This window comes from Agelaius phoeniceus, chromosome 1 (assembly GCF_051311805.1).
Source record: "Agelaius phoeniceus isolate bAgePho1 chromosome 1, bAgePho1.hap1, whole genome shotgun sequence".
In the NCBI taxonomy this organism is placed as follows: Eukaryota; Metazoa; Chordata; class Aves; order Passeriformes; family Icteridae; genus Agelaius; species Agelaius phoeniceus.
In genome coordinates, this window is record NC_135265.1 from 96,286,805 (window position 1) to 96,309,501 (window position 22,697).

The window sequence follows — 22,697 nt, forward strand, 5'->3', positions numbered from 1 at the left end:
TTTTTCACAAGCAGCAAAAAATTATCAAATGCACATTTTCACGTCAAAGTTCGATAAATTTGCTGTAATGAGAACAATTTCCTTTTAGCTCTGCTTTTGAAATCTATGACTGAAAAAACAGAGACTTCTTAGTTCTTCCAAATTTGGTTCATAAATGCATTGGAAGATTAAGATCTGTGGTGTGTTTAGCATGTTTTCTGCTTTCACCTAAATTGTTTGGAGAGAGAATGCTGCTGTGGATTCTCCACAGAAATATTTATACAGATATTTCACTGTCTAAAATCCTTCAACTGTGTATTTCTCCATATTCCTCCCTGCTGTTTTGAGCTGTAATTTCACATATATTTATAAGAATGTAAATTAGTTTAATCATGGGCCAAATTATATTTTATTTACTTGAACTAATGTAAATATAATGATTTTTAAATACATAGAAGGCTGCAAGATATTTTGAAATATATCTGCAATGAATATGTTAACATAGAGTCAGTACACATACATAAACAATTCTAAAATAAATTCAGATGTTATAATCCCACTAACATTTCTAAGATTTATATTGCAATGCTGAAGCCTTCTGATTGCTTTAAGGAGATTTAAGTTTGATCAAGTTCCAAAAAGGTAGTTCTGCCACTTCTGCCACTTTTCTTCTTCATAAGGTTGCATAGAATTTGATCAAGAAATAGAATAATCAGATTTATCAGAATAGAAAGAAATGTTAGATTTTAGTGAGTTGAATGTCTTATTTTGCTTCATTTTTAAACTGTGCAAGCTACAGAGAGAAGAAAAGCAGAGGTGAGTCAGTGTGAATTTCATATTTGTCAACACCCAGATAGGTTTAAAGTGATGCTGAATCTATGGCCTTATCGTTGAATGCATTTTACTGCTGTGTTGCTTTAACCCCAGCCATTCACCAAGCCCTACACAGCTGTTCACTCACTCACTCACTCACGCCCCCCACCAGCAGGACCAAGGAGAGAATCAGAAGGGTAAAAGCTGGAAAACCTGTGTGTTGACATAAAGACAATTTAATTGGGAAAGTAAAACCACACATACAAAACAAGGAATTCATTCACTGCTTCCCATGAGCAGGCAGGTGTTCAACCATCTCCAGGAGAGCACAGCCCCATCAAGTGTAATAGTGACTTGGGAAGACAAATGCCATCACTCCAAATGTCACTCCCCTTTGTTCTTTCTTCCCCACTTTATACATTGACATGATGCCATGTGGTCTGGAGAATCCCTTTGGTCAGTTTGGGTCACCTGTCCTGGCTCTGTCTCCTCCCAACCTCCCATGTACTCCCAACTTCCCTGACAGTGTGGCAGTAGAAAAATCCAGAACTGGTCTTGGATCTCTGTAAGCCCTTCTCAGAAATAAAAAAAACATCTCTACATTATTACTATTGTGTGCAGCACAAATCCAAAAAACACAGCCCCATATTAGCCACTGGGAAGAAGATTAAGTCTACTCCTGCCAAAAAACAGCGTAACAACATATGTTACTTATATTCTGGAATTGTGTTTTTATTTGATCACTTATGCTGGAATCATGATGCAATAGGGAATGTGCCTTCATTACCCTGAATATTTTTTTCTTGAAAAATGTAGCCATATATAGATTGTATCAACAGAAAGATTATTGGAGAGTGATTTAGAGTGATATGGGTAATGCTGATATAATCTTCTATGGTAAATGAATGCAGATTTTTCTTACTATTTTTGAAGGAAAGTTTCTTCTCTTTGTTTGTTTGGGTTTTATTTGTTTTTATTTTTGTTGTTGTTATAATGCTATTTGTCTGAGGTGTCCTACCATTTGCTGAAAGACTGCCAGGAATCCACGCAGTCATGACAGGCCATCACCACCAGAAGTGTTAAGTGCTGGCAATATCCATGAGCAGTGAGTGGAAATTTTGGAAATCTCTTGATATGACTGCCCAGCATGTTTGATTACCTTTTACGCTGACACTCCACAGTCAACTTCAGCTTTCTTCTTTTTTTTTTTTTTTCTTTATCACTAGTAGTTTATACTAAAATTTCCTGCTTAATAAATGCCCTGAAAGCCTCTAGAGAAAATTCCAGTCTCTCCTGAAGTAGAACCACACTCCTGACATGTTGTAAGGCCAAGAGGCCGAGTAGGAGCTCTCCACAGGCAGGCACCATGGCTGGTGCACAGGCTGCTCTACCAGCTGTCGAGTTACAGCTCTAACTTCCAAATTGAAGGCACTGTGTCCCTACTTGCAGCCCTTTCTTCAACACTTCATTCTCTTGGGAGAGGTTTTCCAGCTTTCTCAAAATGGCATGATCATTGGACCTTGACAGCTGCTCCTTTAACAACCGCTATGCATCTGACCACTGACCTTCTGGCTTCCTGTGCATCTGCTGTTGGTCAAAAAGATCAACCTAAGCATGTGGAGTACATGTAGATGTACTTTATCTGGCACTAATTAGCTCCTTCCAGTTCAACTAATCAAATACACACACTTACACCGGTCCTCTGTTACTACTAATTTTAATTAACATTTCTATGAGTGATAGGCAAAGGAATTTCTGTTATTAATTAGTGGAAGAGCATCTCTTGTGAATACTGTTATGTGTCTGGCAAAAGAAAGGAAATTGTAAAAAGAGTGAGGGACATTCATTAATAAAATCTTGGTAAACAGTGCATCAAGACACCAAATCAAAATTTTTTCAAGTTTAATCTTTGAATTTACCTTATGTACAGAAAAATATCCTTCTGATTATGGACTATGTGCAATAGTTAAATTTATTTATTTCTTTACGATGAATACATAGGTGAAGGAAAACTCTTTTCATAAAAATGGACCTGAAATCACAGTGACTAAGCTGAATGGAGAGAGGATTGTGGAGTTCTGGTTGGTAAGACCCTTCTCCAAACTGTTCCCCTTTCCTCAGCTTTTAACTGCTGCCATCTTCTTTCTTTTGGCATTAAAAAAAAAAAAGAAGCTGGTACATCAGGATGTCTTGCTATGTTTTATATTGAGGAGAGCAGGAAAGTGTGATAAGAAGCAAATACTGTCCTTAAGATTTCCTAAATTGCCCTCAACAGTATGTGACAATTTCTGTGACTATCAATTGCAATGTGCAGTAGCATATCAAAGGGCACATGATGCCTTGAGTAATTTACTTGTGTTTCTGTGCTGTGAAATCTATATTCAGAATATTGTCTTATCCCTAGGGAAAAAGGGGAGAGGATGGGGACAAAGCCCTGCAAGGAAATATTAGTACCTCTACTTGCAGTTCACTAGAGGTTTTCTGCTTGGTTGGTTTGGTTTCCCAATGAACTAATCTGCCCTTGATGCTAAGACTACATGAATGGACTTCACAAGTCATAATTTGTATACATAACCTACTGTCTATTTAAATCCCTTATTTAATCTTTTATCCAGCTTCTTTTTTTCTTCGTTTTAAATCTCTCAATGTAAATGTAAGGATTTGAGCCTTAATATAATAGTGCTTGTGTGCTTAGTTTGTTTCTTTCCATTTTTTTTAAATCTTGAAGACTTTCCTCTGTGCTTGTGACCGATTCTCATATGAAAAGATTAAATATTCAGAGAAAGATGTAGAAAATATATCCATGTGTGGGCTTTTTTGTTTGGTTGGTTGTTTTTTTTCCCCATGGGATTGATTTTTGTTGAGAAATAATCCTTCTGTTTTTCTTCCATATATATCAGGGTTTACCTCTAATCTTAGAATCCAAAGCCTCTAAAATTGCTTTAGATTTATTTTTTAATTTTCTTTTGCAGATTGGCATGGATTTCTAACATCTGATTCAATATTACTTATACTGTAGCTTTAAACTTAAACATCTGAGAAAAATGAGTTATGTTCAGAGTAAAATTTATTCCTAAAAAAAAAGAGTTTTTGACATTACTTTCATCCTCTGAATTGATTCCTTTGACCTTTTTCATACATTTTGTTACTATTGCTGGGTAATGTGGAAGGAAGGAGAAGCTGCATTATGTGAAAAGGTAGATAACCAATATTTTTGTAATGTTTAATTTGTACTGTATTAATGTGGGAATGATCCTAGTTAAAACCACAGAATTTTAATGGATACAAGTTAAGAAGAGAACTTTGAATGAAATCCAAGTTTGTGATCCTAAGATCTATAGCAGCAGACATGGACATAGGTTTCCTGCTGTCTTAGATGCAACAAACTGGTTTTACTCCCTTGCATTTTCCTTCCTCATTCTGCCTCAGCCAAAAAACAGAAACACCTTTCTGCTTCTCATCCAGAATGTGCACTAACTCACCCTTTCAAACTAAAGAATTTTCTCTTGTTCCCACTTTTGTGGGTTATTTCCCTTCTCTCTCATGAAATACATGAATATCCCCGAATACTGAGTATCAGCCCAGAGCCAGAGTTTACATAATATAATTCTTTACAACTTGTGGGCAGAGCTGCAGCAACCCCTACCCAGTGCTGTCCAGGTGTGTTGTGTCCCTTATTGAGCAAGGCAATGTCTATGCACCTTTGGCAAGGCTCTCCAACATAAAGGATTCTATGACTCTATGAAATAGCACTAAACTCCACTAAACGTGCTGCTGAATGTTTTTGATATCTTTTCCTTTAATGTAGCCATTCACAATTATGAGTTAAATCATGTCTGCTTGGTATTTACTGAGAATAACTCCTTTTTTTTTTCTGGTTTGGCTTTGGAGTTTTTTGACAGGTTAATTTAGAGAGATAGTCCCAGTGATGTTAAACGCCAGTGACCAGAACAACTGGTTATATCCTGAATGTCCCTAATTTCAAACAAAAGGAAGCCTATTAAGAAAAGCACTGAAGAAAAGAAAGGCTTTGAATCTTTAGTTCAGCTTGATCTTAGTAAACTTTGTAAAAAAATCTCAGAAGTTTCTTCACCTCTTCAAGAAGCTTCTAAGTAATCTCAAACTCTTCTTGGTTTCTGGAACTACTTTGCAAAACTGATATTTCTTCTTGAAATCCAAGCTGCTGTATATTTCCCCAGCATCATGGAAAAGCAAGATAAGCAAACAAAAATGTGTAAAACTTAGTGTCCCACTTTGTGTTGTTTCCTGAGTCAGTACAGAAATTAGCTACTTCTTTGAATGGCTATAAAGCTGGGAAAAAAAATCAAATTATACACTCATAGGATATCACACTGAGTAATCTTTGAGTAACAAAGCTTTTTTAAGATGTCATTAAGTTTTTGGAGGATTGTCTCTTCCATTCTGTTTATATTCTTGTTCCATTCATGTCAGTGTTTTTAAAACTTTTGTATAATGATGTAGATTTTACCTCTAGGACAGATTATAAAGATAATCTAATCAATAACATGATCAATATGCTGTGCTCCCTTTGTAAGAAGGAAGAGAAAACCAACTTGTCTAGTTAAAGCTAGTGGCCAGGGTTAGCCAACATCAATTTCTGACTTGTTTTTATTAGGGATTTCTCTGCTAATTAGAGGGAAGGGAGGAAAAAAGTCGAAAAATCCTTTGCTGTGTCTTTGAAAAATGTTCTTTATGGATCTTTGCGCTGGGATTTTTTCCATTAGGTCAAATCAATTCTTATATTTATTTAAAAAAACAATAAAATCTTGGTTAATTCTCATTTTCTTCACATATAGTTTCTGATATGTAAACAACCTCTGCAATTTCTTGCCAAGATTTCCTTACCTATCTTTAGTGATATGCCAGAGAGAGCTAAAAGTGCTTCCCTTGAAAACCTGGGATCAATAGGTGGTTTGGAGCTTGATTAGGTGAATCTACCAGCCTGAAAAATTCCCTTATGAAATTTGGCTTGCAGAAAAATATAGAAGTGCTAATGATGGGGAAGATATGTTACTGGCTTTGGCTGCAAACAAGTGATAGGAGCCTCTTGTGTAGTTTTCATGCTCTCTTAGCAGTTTGTTACCTGCATTTTGGCAAATAGCTTCCATCATCTCTAGCTCTTCTTGTCAGCCCTTCTTCTGGCTGGCGTAGTCAAACCTGTGAGCTCAGGCAGGGCTCCTCTCTCTCCCCTCTAATTGTTCTGCTTTGAAACCATCTGTCTAATGAATTATTGTAGTGCTTTTGTACCATGAGGAAAATAAGTGTGAAGCTGTTAACTTGCTATCCTTGGATGTTGTCCAATAACTTCCTCAGGATAGGTCTAGCCCTTGCCGAATGGATTTTTCTCACCTTGTCACACATGCTATTACTGTTGTTTTGCTTAGGTTGAACAGATGCTGTGTCTACATGGTTATATCATGTGCAGCTTTCAAAATTACTCACTGTCTTTCAGTTCACTAAATTAATATCTCTTCTACTCAGCTTTTTAATGTCTGCCACTCTGCAAAAAGCATTTCTCCCTAGCTAGTGACAATTAGATACCTAGCTAATGTGCTCTGTGTATTTACTCATTATTAGGGCTTAATCCCAAAGTGACAATACTGTCTCTGCTGATAAGCAGGATGAAATCCCCATACCTATTCTACTCCATTTGCTTTTCTATCATTTTAAAGCAATAAAAATCTTCTTGTTCTGAAGATTTCTGAGTGTGACTCCCACTAAATGCACCATTCCTTGACCTCAATCTCTCTTTAAAAGGCGACAATTTTAACTTTCTTTTGCAGTCTTTGGCATGGCTGACTTGTCCACTCTGTATCCAGTTTACACGGTGGGATGCTATCTGGAAAGTTTCCAGTTTCCTTGGTGAACCACAGGGTATGTGTGTGCCAGAGCAGTGAGAATGAATGTGCCGCTGGTCCCCAGAGACACTGTAGCACCATCTGTGAAGAAATGTTATGGAAGAGGCTAATTTAAGTTTTGCTTTGGTTGGATAGACAAGAAAAAGTACCTGCCAATATTTGTAAAGGTAGAGAAGATCAAAGACATAGAGCAGACTTGTGGAAATTCTTTAGAAGCAAAGGTAAGAATTTGGATTAGTTTCATGTTAGAGAAAGTACACAGGGAGTTCTGGAAATTTAATATAATGCAGCTTTACTGTTAACCAGCATGTGAATGCAGGAGATCACAATCACAGAATCATTGTGGTTGGAAAAGACCATCAGCTGATCACCACATTATCAGCTAGAGCATAGCACTGAGTGCCACATCCACTGGTTTCTTGAACACCTCCAGAGATTGTGTCTCCACCACCTCCCTGGGCATCTATTCCAAAGTTTAATAAACCTTTCCACCCTTACTTACATTTGCATTTATCACTTTTAAATGTTTGTCTGTTCGTCCATCCATCCGTCCATCCATGCATTTGCAAATGTACCAAGACACTCAAGTTTTGTGTTTGCTCTGGTTTTCTGGAGTTCAAAAAAGCACTTTGAGACATTTCAGTGTTAAATATTAGGATTTTTGAGTAGACTTCACAAAGGAAGATTTATATGGATATTATCTAAATTACTTTCATGTCTTTGTAAAATTTACACTTTAAATACGTAATACTGCACATCACTGGGCTGCTAATAGGCTTGTTTCTTTCAAAGCTTGATTCCAATTTATTTTTAGCTACATGCAGTTTTTGTGGCTTAATGTTCTTTTGCATCTAAATAGAATTTTTCTAAAAATTCCAGAGAGTAAAATTTCAAATAAATGAAATTTAAATTGTACAAAAATATGAAAATCAAAATAAAAAAGTTAAAGCTGAAAGTATGCCACCTAGCAATTCTATTCAAAATTTGCTATGCAGGTTTTCAGAACTTAAAGAACCAATAAGCACTTACTTTCAGAGTCCCTTATATGTGAAAATTTTCAGAACATTTATTCATTTGCTCTCTAAATCATCATCATCATCACCTGTTTTCTTTCTGTAAACAAAGCCTTGTGGTAAGATGTTTGGCTTCTCTTTGTGATAGCACTGCATATCCTGAATTTTGTTCAATTTTGCGATAAAAGGTGAAGTGATGATTTTTGGAACTCTGGACAAAAGTCCTTAGTTTGGAAATATCTTTACTGTCATAAAATGCTGTGAGATGCATGCACTTACATTTTCACTTTTGAAGATAGAGTTTATCAAAAAAATGTTGCTCCATATGGGGAATGCTTTGTGTGAGTGTCTTTTCACTATAAAGCTTACAAAAGTCTTATCAGCTGCTGTAAATGCAGTGTTGTTTTCTTTGATTGTTTTTAGTGATCAATACCAAATATACCAAGAACTTCTGTGTGAAAACTTTAGTGTTGTTTATAGTGAAGACAGCCATTTTTCATTACATGCATGTTGGTTTTCTGTAAGGTCTTCTTCCTCTTTTCATATTGTAACTAAATACTGTGAGGGAGTACAAGCAGAATTGTCTCATTAAAGTATGAATTTTGCAGCTATGAAAAGCATAATAATTTTTAAACCTTGCATCATGAGTGTTAAATTACTTCAAAGGCTTGTAGAACATCATCCATCTGAAAGGAACAATTAATGTGAAGAGATTCACGATTATGGAGTACCAGGGTTTAATGAATTTAACATTTCCTCTAAATGCTTTTAAGGTCTTTAAGAAGGTTCATGTCACCAAAAAACTTGATAGAAAGGAAAACTTGATAATTTGAGGTAGCTGCAAATTAACCATCAAAGTGATTTTAAGTTTTTTTTTTTTAATTAATGTACAGAGTTAAGTAAAAAGGCATATTAAGATTTTTCTTTATCCAAGAATCAAATTGGAGTCTGTCTCTGGTACTGTCAGGAAAAAAAAAATAGATTTTTGCTATAGATACACTTTCTCTTAACTTCACACTTCATTTTAAGCCAGCACAGAATCCTAAGCGTTTCTTCTAAGAGGTGACTGCACAGGACAGGGAGATGATAAAAGTAGTGAAGGATAGCAAAGCCCTCTCTGCACTGTATTGTGACTTTTCAGATGGGTTTTCTTAGGCAAAATTGTTGTTTTCCAGTTGGACCACTGAGTATTAGAGCATTTTAGATTTGAGTTTGTAGTGTATAAGATAGGAAATATTAGAATTGATTTGACATCAATTATTCCTTTGTCTGATATAGATATACAAGTTTTGGATGAAAGAATGAAGCAATAGAAGCTTGTATGCAGGCCATGAAATTTACTGAAAAGTTGTTATACCCAGGAGAATATTGCTTCTGCCTAAAAGTTGGAGTTCCTCTGTTTGACTTATTTTCCTCAAATATTTTTTCAATTTGAGGTGCAAAAAAGCTCATTGCCAAGGCTATTTAAAACATTCTCTTCATATGGGTGGTAAACCAAAAGGCTGGAATGCTCTTCTGCTTTACTTAGTTGTTTTAATTTATTTATTTTTATTTCAATGCTACAGTAAATATTTTGGTTTTGGAAGCCAGGATACCAGAAGAGGTAGGAAATATGCAAGATTCACTCCTGAAGTCACACTCTGAGATTACTCAAATAATGATGAACAACCATTTACCTTCTTGTCTTGCTATGAAGTTCAAGGTCAAGATATGCTGATATTACACTTTCTAGGGAATTTGGAGGTCTGGGAAGTCATGGGCAATTAATGCCTTTGAGAACATGAAAGAACTGCAGATATTGCTGGAAATTCTTCCAACAGAAGCTCTTACAAGGATACTTAGAGTGACATGTAGTATATCATTTTTAGTAAAAGAACATTCCGTCCCGGCTGCCTGAGGAAGCCATGAGAAAATGCTGAAGAGAATCATGCTGATGAGACAGAAGCCAACCTCAGATCTATATTCTGCAGATCTGCTTCATTTTCAACCCCAAAACATTTGAGTGTCAAATAACAAACCAATCTCTAAATTAGTTTCCAGTGTTCCTATGGTTACACAAAGTTTGTTATGGTTTCTCGAGAGGAAAATTTCAAAGTAAAATTTTGACTTCGGATTCGCTGCTCTGCAGAAGGTGAGTACTGCTATTCTGTGCTAAATTACAAGTTTAGCAAATATTCTGTGCTAAATTACAAGAGTGACGGATAAAGCAGCTTGCTGTGTATGAAACTCATGCTATTCAGGAAGAGCAACATTTTGGCAAGGTGATTGATCTTCCTGTGACATGGTTTTGGAGAAGGAGGCAGGTTTTGTCAGTATGGTATTGTCACTATGCCTGCTTGAACTCTATGATTTCTGTTGGCTGCTGACTCAGTAAAATGTTTGTCACAATCTACATCAGGATATCTTCCAGCAACTGTACACAATGCATAATCTTGCAACATATTAAAATAAGATTATTTTCATGGGAGGTCTTTGAGATATATATATGTATATAAATTTATATATATACATGCATAATTAAAAATCAGTTGGATATCTTTAACTCGTGTAAAAGGATTGCTTATATTCTTGGAGACTCACTGGTAGGTTAAAAGAGGTTTAATTTTTTTCTTTCATTACTTTCTCCCATTTGCAATGGATAAAGGAAAAATGTGAAGAAGAGTGGAAAATTTAAAAGGAGTCAGGAGAAAGGAAAAATTTCATCCCTCAGACATTCACTTTACTGCTTGCTAATCAAAAATATGCAAAGATTAATACTGTCAGTGTTAATTTCAGAATGCAGCATTTTGAAACAGGGTATGTGCTGTATCTCAGTGAAACTGTGAAGCTTTGGGCTGATGGACAGCTCAAACCTCTATAATTACAACTTCCTGACCTTTGGATCCATCTGTGGGTTTTAAGCTCAGCAAAGAATCCTGTGCTCATGCTCAGTTTTGAGAAGCACTGTCATGATTCAGAGATCTTGCATAAAGGGGGCTGGGTGTGGGATGAAAATTGAATTTTTACCACTCTTACCATACACAGTTCACCACTATGATGTATTTTTTCCCCCAACATAGAAAGAGCAAGAGAATTCATCTAGTCTTTAGTCAGTAAAAGTAGGGGTTTCTTAGGAAGCAACCTTCATGACCAAGTGGAGCTGGCAAGGCATTTTGCTATGCACCTCTTAGACAACACTGACTCACAGAGACTAAAACTTATTACAAACCCCCTTGGTTTTGAGAAATCCTTTTTGAATATCTTTGCCTACCTCTGACTGAGAACTCCAAGAAGTTCATGTGGCAAACAAAAATTTTTCTCTCACAGCACTGCAATGTTGCAGTCCTTTCTCTGCACCTGAGCTGTGGTACTCAGGAGTTGCACTGGGGTGAGTAGGGCTGTGCAGCTACTAAGCTTAGGTGCTTAAGTGTATCTCCTGGCCCAAGTACATGAAACTCCATCAGGCTATTTATATCAAACCACCATGTGCATATATTACCTGTGCACCCAGCCTTTACTAGACACTTTTAATTCCACTCCATCATATTGTCATACAAAGTATGAAGTGGTGTAGGTCATTTTACACCCTGAAGAGGAAGGAGAAAGACTGATGATAGCCACAGCAGTGCCTGTCCTTCACATTTCTGCCACTCTGCAGAAGTGGACTGCTGACCACAGCAGCTGAGTCATGAGGACCTGCTGAGTGCAGACCATTGCATTTTGTTGGATCTTAATGTCCCGATGTATGAGATGTCAAAGTGGTTATCAGGGCCAGTGGTGGAGTCCATCACACCAAAGTTCCCTCCTTCATTGTTCTTCTGGAGGAGATCTCATGAGGAGTGGCTAAAGGAGCTGGAGTTTTTAGCCTGGAGAGAAGAAGACCTCATCATCCTCTATAACCACATAAGGGGAGGCTGTAGGAAGGTGGGGCCTGGTCTCTTCTAGGTAACAAGTGACAGGCCAGGAGGAGATAACTTGGATATTAGGAAAAACTCCTGAACAAAAAGATTGGCCAGGCATGGGAGCAAGCTGCTCAGGGTAGAATCATCATGCCTGGAAGTGTTTAAAAACATGTGGATGTAGCACTTAGAGCCATGGTTTAGTGGTGAATACAGTGTTAGATTAAAGGGTGTGCTGAATGGTCTTCAAGGTCTTTTCTAACCTAAGCAATACTATGATTCTAAGAGGATCTCTGTTCTTTCCTCTTTTTAAAGCAGCCACAGGAGGTTTAACTGTAGCTTGGGACACTGGTAGGAAGAGAAAAGGGACATTGATGAAGGAGAAGGTTATTTGAATAAAATCTTTGGCTTCTAATCAACTTTAACTTTTATACCTAGAACTTTGTTTATGGATCCTGGCTATATTCAGGATCACAAAGCTGAAAGCAAAGCTGGTTTATTTAGCCTTAGGGGCTTTTGTGCCCTCATGCTACTTACAAGCCAGTCACGATTTGGCCCATAAATTGCTCAGTGCTTTGCACTTTCAGAGGAATGATTAAGAGCACTCTGTCTACGAATAGGCTATTTGTACTTCACAGTCATCAGCAAAACACTCCTAATAGATGCGGTAGTGTTTGGCTTTGACTTGCCCTTTGCAAAGTTCACACAGTCTGCCATCTGAATCATAGACAGCAGATGCACTGAGGTCTGATCTTGCTGCTATTTGCCAAAACTGAAAAGATATTAAACACAGGGCAAAAACACAGACATACCTGACACTGCTGAGAGCAGGACATGTCGTTTAGATTTCCTTCTCAAGTATTATCTTTTTGTACATGACATTTGAGGATGAGTTATTATATTGCTTTGTTTTTAAGAAAAAAATGGATCAAGCAATGAGTGTTCATGAGCTTCTTCTGTACCTTCTATCACATGCTTTTTGTCAAACTGATAAATATCAAATATTGATTTGTGTTGTTTTCTTGGCACTCCTCTTGGATTTGTCAAGTTTAATGGATCTTCCCCATGATGCTTTATTTATCATGGAATCCATAGTAATTTTCAAGTGAAATGACAGCTCTTATGATTGAATGGGAACTTCAGCATTAGTCTGGATGAAATTTGCCTGCTATTGATTAAAGTCAGGTGTCTCTATAATTATGGAAGTGATCTATCATCCCTTTTTTTGGAAATAATGTGTCAATAGTAATCTCAAAGAATAGTCTGTTCATCCTGTGTATTAGAAAGGTTTTATAACTCAGCACTGGAGATTGATTTTATACAGCTTGGTACCGGTGCATGTTGCCACTTAACTCTTTGATACTGGCACCTCTTGGCACAAGATTAATAAATACTTTTAAGGAAATTACAGGAAAGGATATTGTATTGTATTGTATTCAATGGAAGTCCTCCAGAAGCAAAAGACTGCATTTGGCACTGCTTAGCAGCCAGATCACAGCATTCATGGTCAGACTAAATAAGCAGGAGGAGCTCCTTCCCATACTAAGAAGTAAACCTCAGTCATTCTTAGCTTAGAATTCCCAATATCAGGGGCCAAATATTTGTCTAAAAAGTCACTTTTAAAAATTAATCTTTTTTTCTGATAACCGTCTCATAAAAGTACACTTAACAAACACCAGTGTCAAGGCAAATACTTTAAGCATAATTATCTAATTTAATTCTGAAATGAGCCAAAATGTTATTTTTGGGAAGGCTTGCAAGCAATGATCTATTTCTTGTATAGAAATGTTATATTGTTTAGGAGAGCATACTGCAGTGCATTCCCTGAGGGGGTAGTTCTCCCTCAGACTGTGTGTGTGTGTTTGTGAATGTGAGTGTGTGTAGTTTCATTCCTTTCTGCAGCTTCTTTTAATTGTTGGGAATATTTAGTATAACTTATTATGTTTGAATTTTTGAGGTCTCTATTTGTAGAAGTTTTCTTTTTAGAGGGAGCACTATTATTTACTTTAAATAGATACCCAAAGTACACAGTGAAGTTATATAATGTCTAAGAAAATACTTATTTTGGATTTCTTATATACGTTGATAGTCTGAAAGAGTCAACATTAATGCGACTCAGATAAACTCAGAAAAGCTTGCTCATGAACACATTACACTAAAATTATTAACTTTTTTTTTTATTGTTCTGTGGTTGGAAATGCCCTTTTAAAACTGCCATAGTATAGTCATCTTGTGAGCATTTAGAACAATCATCTGATTCTTTGTGGCAGCTAGGGGAAAAGTACAACATTTTCAGTTAAAAGGTCTGTGTTAGGGACTTGTCCTGACTTTACAATAGCAGAGACAATTGAGCACTAGACAAAGAAGGCTTTTGATACAGTTTGACTAGTTCAGTGCTTTCTTCTTACTATGTGATGTGCTGACAGCTGAATGATTTATGATGCCTCATAAATAAGAGGCAATATTGCTACTTTTTTTAAAAAATCATTTTTTATTTTTAAGGTAAATAAATCTTTGATTGAGAAACAGATCCTGTCCAGAAAGATGAGGGAAGTACAATTCAGAAACTACTCAAGTTTCATTCACAGTCAAGCTTCCTTCTTGATCCTTTCACGCCTTTTGCACTGACACTCAAACCCTGGCTGGGTCTGGAAATGTTAAAATGTAGGCTCATTAACTTTGGCTAGCATGCTGATAAATCTGGGTGAAGATTTGAGCTGGTAACGAAGCTTGCACTGAAGAATTGCTTGCTGCAGCAGTAAGAACAATGTCTTTCTGTTTCACATGGAGGTACGAGGTCCTTAGAGGAACGAGAATGATACAGAGAATCCTCCAGGGAGAAAGATAAGAGGAAAGAAAATAGGAATATGGAGAGAATAACAGTTGAAATCCATGGAGGAAATCTTAGCAGCTCATCCATGAACGTGTCTTTCATAGCCTTGGAGAAAACCTATTGAATCCTGTCTTCTTGTTAAAGTTTTCTGATATTTCAATAATTTTTCTGTTAGACTGAGACTGCTTGCTAATAGTGTGTAATTAACTCTTCTACAAACTTTACCTGGGCTGCTCTCTCAGCTTACTTGTATGATGCAAATATGTTACAAAATAAACACAGTTCTCTTTTGGGTGTAGTCTAAGATTCTTTTGTCATTTGAGTTGAGAGGTTTTTTGGTGGTTTTTTTTTTTTTTTTTGGTGTGGGTGGCAGTTTTTTTTTGTTTTATTGTTGTTTTTGGTTTTGTTTTGTGGGGTTTTTTTTGTGGAGGGAAAAGAAAAAAAACATGGCTGTATATCTGTGTATTTCACTGCATACTCACTAATCATAGTGATTTACAGAAACAATAGATTTAGATATTCTCTGTCTATTTAAGAGTGTTCAGAGAAGGAATGAAAATGAGTTATATGTTTGGGGTGTTTTTGCCAAACTCATCATTCTTTATCTATTTCTAGGTATCTCAGAAAACCGTATTTAATATGCTGCAGTGATCGTGAAGATTTCAGCTTAATTTTAAACCAGGGCTTATAGTTTCCTCTCCAATGAACTTCTTGAGTATAAGATATAGTTTTTGCATGATTAACTCTGTCTGCTTCACCTTGTTATTCGCAAGAGACACTCAAATGACTCTTTAGGGCTTTTTCCTATTCTTTTTCTTTGCAGATGAATATGACCTAAAAATAAAATTGATCAATTGCAGCCTAAGCATCAATGACTTCTTAAAAAGGTAATAATGTCATTACAACATCAACAGCACAGAAACAGTCTGAGGTGCACACGTTTTCAATGCCTTTTTGCATCAAACCCAGAAACACTTCTAATAATCCATGAATGCTGTGGGGACCATGAAGCCAGACTTGACTGACAAGATTCAAAAGTTAATAAAAAGAAATACTGGAAAAGAAGGAAGTTTTTAAAGGATGTCAAAAGATGTGCATTTAGCTAAGAGATTCATCTTTTCTAGGGAGAGCAAAACGTTCCTTTGGCATTTCTATCTAATTAATATTTTAAGAGAGGTTTGTCACTCTGAGATACCATACTTAACTCCTAGTAAGTGTAAGCATGGCAGAGGAACAATTTTCCATTCAATTCTACTCTATTTGAGCAAGTCTGGGAAGGAACTGTTTAGGGACACAGACACGGATAAATGGCTTCACTATTAATCTCAGTAACATTTTGGAACTGATTTGGACACTATCATAATTTATTTTTAGGAATGTCTTTTACACTAACATTTTAAAAAATGAAGTCAGAATTTTATTTTAATATTTTATATTTCAATGAACTTTCAGCATATTTACATTAATATTTCTTGGTTCATTTAAATTAATATTCTTCTTTAGCAGGAAATACAAAAATTTAAATGTATTTATATCCATTAGAGATGATTTAACTGAGCCCATTTATCTTTCAACTATCTTCATTGACACTTTAGGAGAGGAAGGTGGACTTAACAAAAATCTCCAGTCCTTCTGTCACTAAATAATACTTCTGGGATAATTTAGACTAATGGACTTAGAGCTGGATGTTGAACACAGAATGACACGTGAGGAAGGTAGGCATGTACACTTTAAGTATCTAAAAATTTCAGTCTAAAAGATGGCCCTAAGGCAATATGGTACACACTTATTGGTATGGCTGATAAGTTATGATATATAAATACCAAGTAATATTACATATTTTAATTACCTTGCCAATTATGTTCCAAGGAGCTAATTATTTTACTCATATTTACTAGATTTGCTAAGCATACAAAGGTCTCCCTTGTTTTTTCCTGTTAATAATATGTAATCTACAAACTGGCCTATTCATGTTTAATATGTTAAACTGTTGGTGTATCACTGTAGCACATCCAAACTGCTCCATAACATACACAAACTTGTGTTAGACCTGAAATACAGGATTGTCTACAACTTTTTTGTGTCTTGACAAATTTTTCTCAAATTTCATGGAACAATGTCTTTTCTTTTTTTTTTTTTTTTTTTTTTTTTTTTTTTTTTTTTGCCATTTGATAGTGTTATGAGTAAAATAGAAATTTAGCTCTGAATCTGTGTCTGAAGAATGAGTAGCTTTCAGAAAAAGAACAAAACAAAATGTGTTCCTGCTGTTGCTACCATTATGGTCTTTCTCAAATGCCAGGCAATTCATGAGGAGACCACAGAGGGAGGAAAACAAACAAATTGCATTGCTGTACTGCAAAGCTCATTGTAGATTTTGTAATTGTAAGGTTTTTAACTAACAACTAAGGCTTTGAAGTATGTTTTTTGTTAGAGAAGTACTATGTCTGATTGAAGGTTTATAAATGTTTTTGGTAGGTAGCAATTTTACTAATGAGTACATACTCCCATTAAACTCTGACATACCCAGCAGCAAAGGACAACACTTTTGAACGTCTCTGGAGGATGCTAAATGAGAAATTTGATGTATGAATATTTTCATAGGTAGCAAACTCTGAAAAATATAAATGATACCCTTATGTGTGACTTACAGCCTGAAATCAAAAATATGGTTTAAGAAGAATATGGTCTATGTGTGAACAGCCAAATGCACAAAAACCTTTTTTAGGTAAACAGGGAATGATGACTGCTTTTGCTGCAGAGTCTGGCACATCCATTCACAGCGGTGGAAACCTAGGAAGGGTAGTGACACAAAGAGCCACAGAGTCACTGAGCCCAACAGGGTCATTAGCTAAGTTGCTGTAGTACCCTGCTCTGGAGTGTTGAAGTAACACCTCAGAGGCAACAGAAATGGTACAGAATTTTTCTTCATTTGGTTACTGAAGTAGTGTAGGCACTAATGTATGTATTTCAGGTTTTTTGTACTGCTGCCAAGCCTCAAGAAAGTTTGGAGAGATCTTATGGGAAGTAGGAGAAGAAGGCTCATGGAGATTAACATGAAGGTTAGTTGTGGTTCACTCACCTTGTTTTTTTGTCCTCAGCTTCTTAGGTAAGGCAGACAAAGAATAAACACAGGGTGGACCAGGCAGATCTCTATTACAACCAGCCACACCAAAAAATGCAAGTAAACACCACTGTCGTGTTCGTATAAAATCCACTGACTTACGGTATCCTCTGAAACAGTACAGGAGAACCATAGAACTCTCATGGGAGAAAAGATATGGAGAGAAATCAGTTTTCAGAGTGCGAGACTTGACCAAAGGCCAACAATTAGGAAGTTAACTATTACCAGACTACAGAATCATAGCATAGTTTGGATTGGAAGGGCCCTTTAGAGATCATCTAGTCCAACCTCCCTGCCATGGGCACTGACATGGTCCACTACATCAGGTTGCTGAAAGCCCTGTCCAACCTCACCTTGAATGTTTTCAGGGATAAGACATCTACCACCTCTCTGGGCAAACCTGTTCCAGTGTTTTATCACTCCCACAGTAAACAACTTCTTCCTTATATGTAGTCTAAATCACCTCTCTTTTTTTAAAAAATTCATTACCTCTTGTTCTATCTCCCTGCTAAAAATTTGTCTCTGTCTTTCTAAATTCTTATTAAGCACTGAAAAGCTGCAATGAGGTCTCCCCAGAGCCTTCTCTTCTCCAGGATGAACAGCCTCAACTGTCTCAGCACAGAGAGGCTGTTCCAACAGTTCCATGTCGTTCTTGTGCTGGGACTCCAGAGCTGGATGCAGTGTTCCAGGTGGGGTCTCACCAGAGAAGAGGGGCAGAATCACCTCCCTTGCCCTGATGGCCACACTGCTTAGGGTCAGCCCAGGGTATATTGGTTTTCTGGGCTGATAGTTCCCATTGCTGGCCCATATCCAGCTTTTTATCCATTATTAATCCTGTGTCCTTCTTCCTAGGGCTGCTTTCCATCCCTTCATCCCTCAGCCTGTACTGATATCCCAGTTCAGGTTTGATTATTAAACTTGAAATTTGAAAGAGTACCTTTATGTCTGGTAGTTGTGTATGCAGAGTAACTGCACTGATGTTCATTATATGGGTTTTTTTTTCTTTTTTATTCTTATTTTGAAAGTTCTGTCAGCAATTTAAATTCATAGAATTCTAAATTCAGACTATTTAAGTTCACTTGGAAGTGGAGTGTTTTATTTTGGTAGGTCTCTTAATATAATTCTACTACAAGGTTGAATTTATCTGAGACTTAAAAAGCAGTCTGCATTTGAGGTGGAAGTTAGCTGAGACTCAAAAAGCAGTCTGCATTTTAAACATGCTCTGAATTTAGCTGATAGTAATAGGCAAAAGGTGTTTAAGCTTCTTGTTCTCTATGGATCTCCTAATTTTGCCCATTCAAATTTTCCATGTTATAGATGTAGATGCCTGAAGTTTTCTCCAAAACAGGTTGTAGAAATACGCATCCTAGAATTGTAAAGAGTCACAAGTGCTATTGGCTCTTAAAGGATAATTATCTTCAGTACAAGCTAAGAATGTCTGTTTGAATCACTGTCAACACTTTGACTCTGCTAAGTCAGGGATCTCTGCACTATACTTGATCATGCACTGAAAATATCATGGCTTACTATAGTATGGGCTGAGTGTGGTTTTCCGGTTTTTATTGAAATTGAGATGTAACAGTGTGGTTATATCAGTGAAAGCTGATATAAGCTGTCATAAATATCAATCCATCAGCTTAGCTCATTAATGTGTTCTACCTTTATGTATTATGCACAACTCAAAGTCTGTGTGTATGAATCTAAGGGAAGTGTTTTAAGGGAAACATTTTCTTAAATAGCCCTATTGTTCTTCAAATGTCTGTCAATATTAATGTTCCTTACTTCTAAGACCTTAAAAATTAAAAAGGATTTAGCTTGGCCCTTGCTTCTGTCATATGCAACAAGTTCCAACAGCTTCATTAACCTATGGAAGATGTTTATAAATTCTGACACAATTGCTTTGGTCCCTTGCCCTGTGTGCGAGTTTTGTTAATGACCATCCTAATGATGGTTAGCTCACTACTTTATGCTCTGAATATTATCTGTTCTATATTCTACTGTCCAGGACTGAAAATAAGAAAATTTTATTTACTTCTGATAGTTCAAACAATCCCCTACACAACATCTCCTCCCCATCTTGGTTGGGGGGAAGTGCATGCAAACCTGGCCTCAGCAGAGGAGCCCGTGGGCTATGGACTCCCCCACCTTGAACCCAGCCAGAGATGATATTCAGGACAGCTGCTGGGCGTGGCTTTCTTGTGAATACATTCTTCTCCCTCAGTCTTGTTTACTTCTCCCCAGACCTGAGATAATTGGACGATAGTGTCAAGTTCCCTTAGGTGGCTTAATTCATAGTCCAAAGTTCCAAAAAGGAAGCAGATCCAGGCAAGGATAGACTTTGGTGGTCTCAGCTTATAAAGTTTTGTCATAATGGGCAAAAAGTCCTTTATAACAATGTTTAAGTGATTAATCATAACATTTCAGTCTCTCAAAGTAGGTTGTTTAGGTTGCTTTAATGTGTTATAGAATCTGGAGAACAGGGAGGAGCAGCCATTAGCCCATGGGCTATTTCTAGCCCAAAATGTTTGACTCAGCTTGTTTCTGCTGCTTTTCCGTGGTGCTCCAGATAAGTCTCAGGAGCAAGTCATGAATGTTGCTTCCAACATTCCTGATGCACCCATGGTTCCTCTTCATGGTATGATGCATGCATTTACTGTATTAAGGCTTCTCACATGTCAGCTGGGCCCTCAGGCAAGAGAACAACCAGGAAGTGGCTGTTGACATGTCCTGGCAGCAGAGAAGATCCGTTCTTTGTGAGCAAAATCTTCACATGCAGCTGTAGTGCGATAGGATCTGTACACAGATGGGGGGGCACTGCCCCTCAGATCGTGGCAACAAACACTGAAGTAAACTGCAGATTGTCCTAGTTAGACTTGATGCATAGATAAGGCTTCAGACCAAGTGTTCTTCATTTATCATCAGCTTTTTCTTGTTCTTTTCTTTTTCTCAACCACCTGCCTACACTGACATCTGCACCTTAGAATTTTTACTTCATGCTGCTTCACTGCTGCTCACCCAGTGGGAGTCTTTATACTCCTGAGATTACACAGTCTTCTAATTTTTTTATATAATGTATGCAATTGAAATTATCTTTATGGGTTGAAAGTATTATTTGAGTTATGTGGGAGCTTTGAGGAAGACACCTGTAAAACTGCTAATTTGTAGAGGATTGATTTCACTATAATTTGGAGGACGTTCATGTCCACACTGAAACTAGTTTAGACTTCTTTTATAGTGAATAGAGAGAAAAGAGCATTTCAAAATTATTTTTAAATTTTAGATAAACATTTTAGACAGTGTTCTATTTCTTTTCTATTTGTAGGAATTGGGCAGTGAAGGACAAAAATGTCTCTAATGCATCCTAATATATATGTCATTCTGGTACCAAGCTGATCTCTATTCTCTTATACTTTATGAGAGCCAAGTCACACTGAAGATAATCCTACCTTTGAATTCTCTAGTGTACATTTGTATTCCCCAATTAAATTGTTAATTAAATATTGTCTGTTACACGTTTATCAACTGTGCTGCTGCATACTTTTATGTAAATAGCAGTAGCTATCCATCTTGGTTTGCTTTATCTGATGTGTTTTCATCCTCTATTTGTATTTTATTAAGAATACTTAATCTAAGCAGTTTAAATTACTCATTGGACATGAATAAATCATTAATGTGGTTTTACAGTCTTTAATTGCAAGTCCCATAATTGTAGCTACAGAGAGAACTGTTTAATTAAGAAATGTAAAGTTAAGTGCCATGTCACTGATTTCACACGCTCCTCCCTCCCCCTGTTATTTCAGCCAAAGTTTTCTTTCTGGCAATGTTTATCCCTAAACCTGGAGAAATGAGCTAAATCAATGCAATTGCTTATGAAATAAAGTACTATCAGCATGACCAAAAATGGAAAAGTCTGTCTAACTAAACTACAAGTTTTCCACTTGCTATATTCAATAGCTTATCAAGACTTTGGCTGTTTTTCAAACTTACTCAAATACACAATGTCACTGGTTACTCATTAGATGAACAAGAAGTTCCTCTATTTTTCATATGTCTGATCCTGAGAAATACAAAGAGCTATCCAAAGCACAGAAGCTAATGACAATGTCAGACTGCAATTATTGAGGGAAAACAGCCTGACAGGTCACTGCAAGCCTGAGTGGCACTGTAAAGCCACACTGACAGTTAGGCTTTTGTTTCAGAAGGTGGAGGAGGTACAGAATGTGACTATTTTAGGTTATATTCTCACTCCACAGGGAGAATGCAGGGAGAAGTTAAAGTGACCTATCAAGGTGTTGGAAGGGTTTCTGAAATGACAGTGTTCACCACCTCACAGAAAGGAATGGAGTGGCAGAGTAAAGTTAAGAAACTTGGGAAAATCAGTCTTTTGGAAATGACAGGCAGGGTCTCTTGGGAAAAAAGGCTAAGTAATAAAGCTCTCTCTTCATACCTTCTCTAAATATGTTATGCGAAAATGGAATATGCTTAAAAAACAGTGGCAAATACTAGTGCAGAAGTAGGGATATGAAAGCATATGGAGAGAGGTTGGGTTTTTTATTATTTTGGGTTTGTTTTGTTCTCTTTTATTTTATGGCTTTTCTGGTTGATTGTCTTTTCAGTATTTCTGCAATGCTTCCTGTGGTACTCATTTCTTGATTATGCTTTCAATATATTTTGTGTACTCTTTTTGAGTTTGTGGCCATTCACGCTTCTTCCATTGCTTCTCAAATTTAATCAGTAATGACTGAGAAGGTACTTTACTTTTTGTGTACACAAATTTTTTTTTCTGTGTCTGAGGAGCAGAAGAAGGGCTAAAGACAATAAAAAAAGAATAATATAAGTGAATACATAGTGCAGAGAACCAAACTAGCATGTAAACTGCCTAATTGGCCAAAAAAGATGAAAAGATTCATGGAAAAATTAGAGAAATAAAGGAAAGCATCCATCACTTTCAGACAAATGATAGCATTTGTTTTGGAAGAATAAAGATATATTGTAATTAGATTTCTGATACGTTAATTTTTAATACGGGCAGAGAAAGAACAGTTTGGAGATTCTTTCATTAACTTGGCAGTTTTTAATTGGGAAACTGTACTGTCTTTTTATGTTCAAGGGCCTAAAAATAAGAAAGAGACACTTTTTGAATCATTAATTACTTTTGAGAAATGATGTAGGACAGGTTAG

The 22,697-nt window shown here is 36.6% G+C and overlaps 1 long non-coding RNA gene across 1 annotated transcript; it reads left to right on the plus strand.

Annotated features, from left to right (window-relative positions):
* The first annotated feature begins 486 nt into the window (after positions 1-486).
* Positions 487-9,192, plus strand: LOC143695927 (uncharacterized). The gene is made up of 4 exons (XR_013185399.1): positions 487-1,897; positions 2,794-2,877; positions 6,597-6,892; positions 8,963-9,192. It is a non-coding gene; the product is annotated as an uncharacterized LOC143695927 (long non-coding RNA).
* Positions 9,193-22,697: the final 13,505 nt, after the last annotated feature.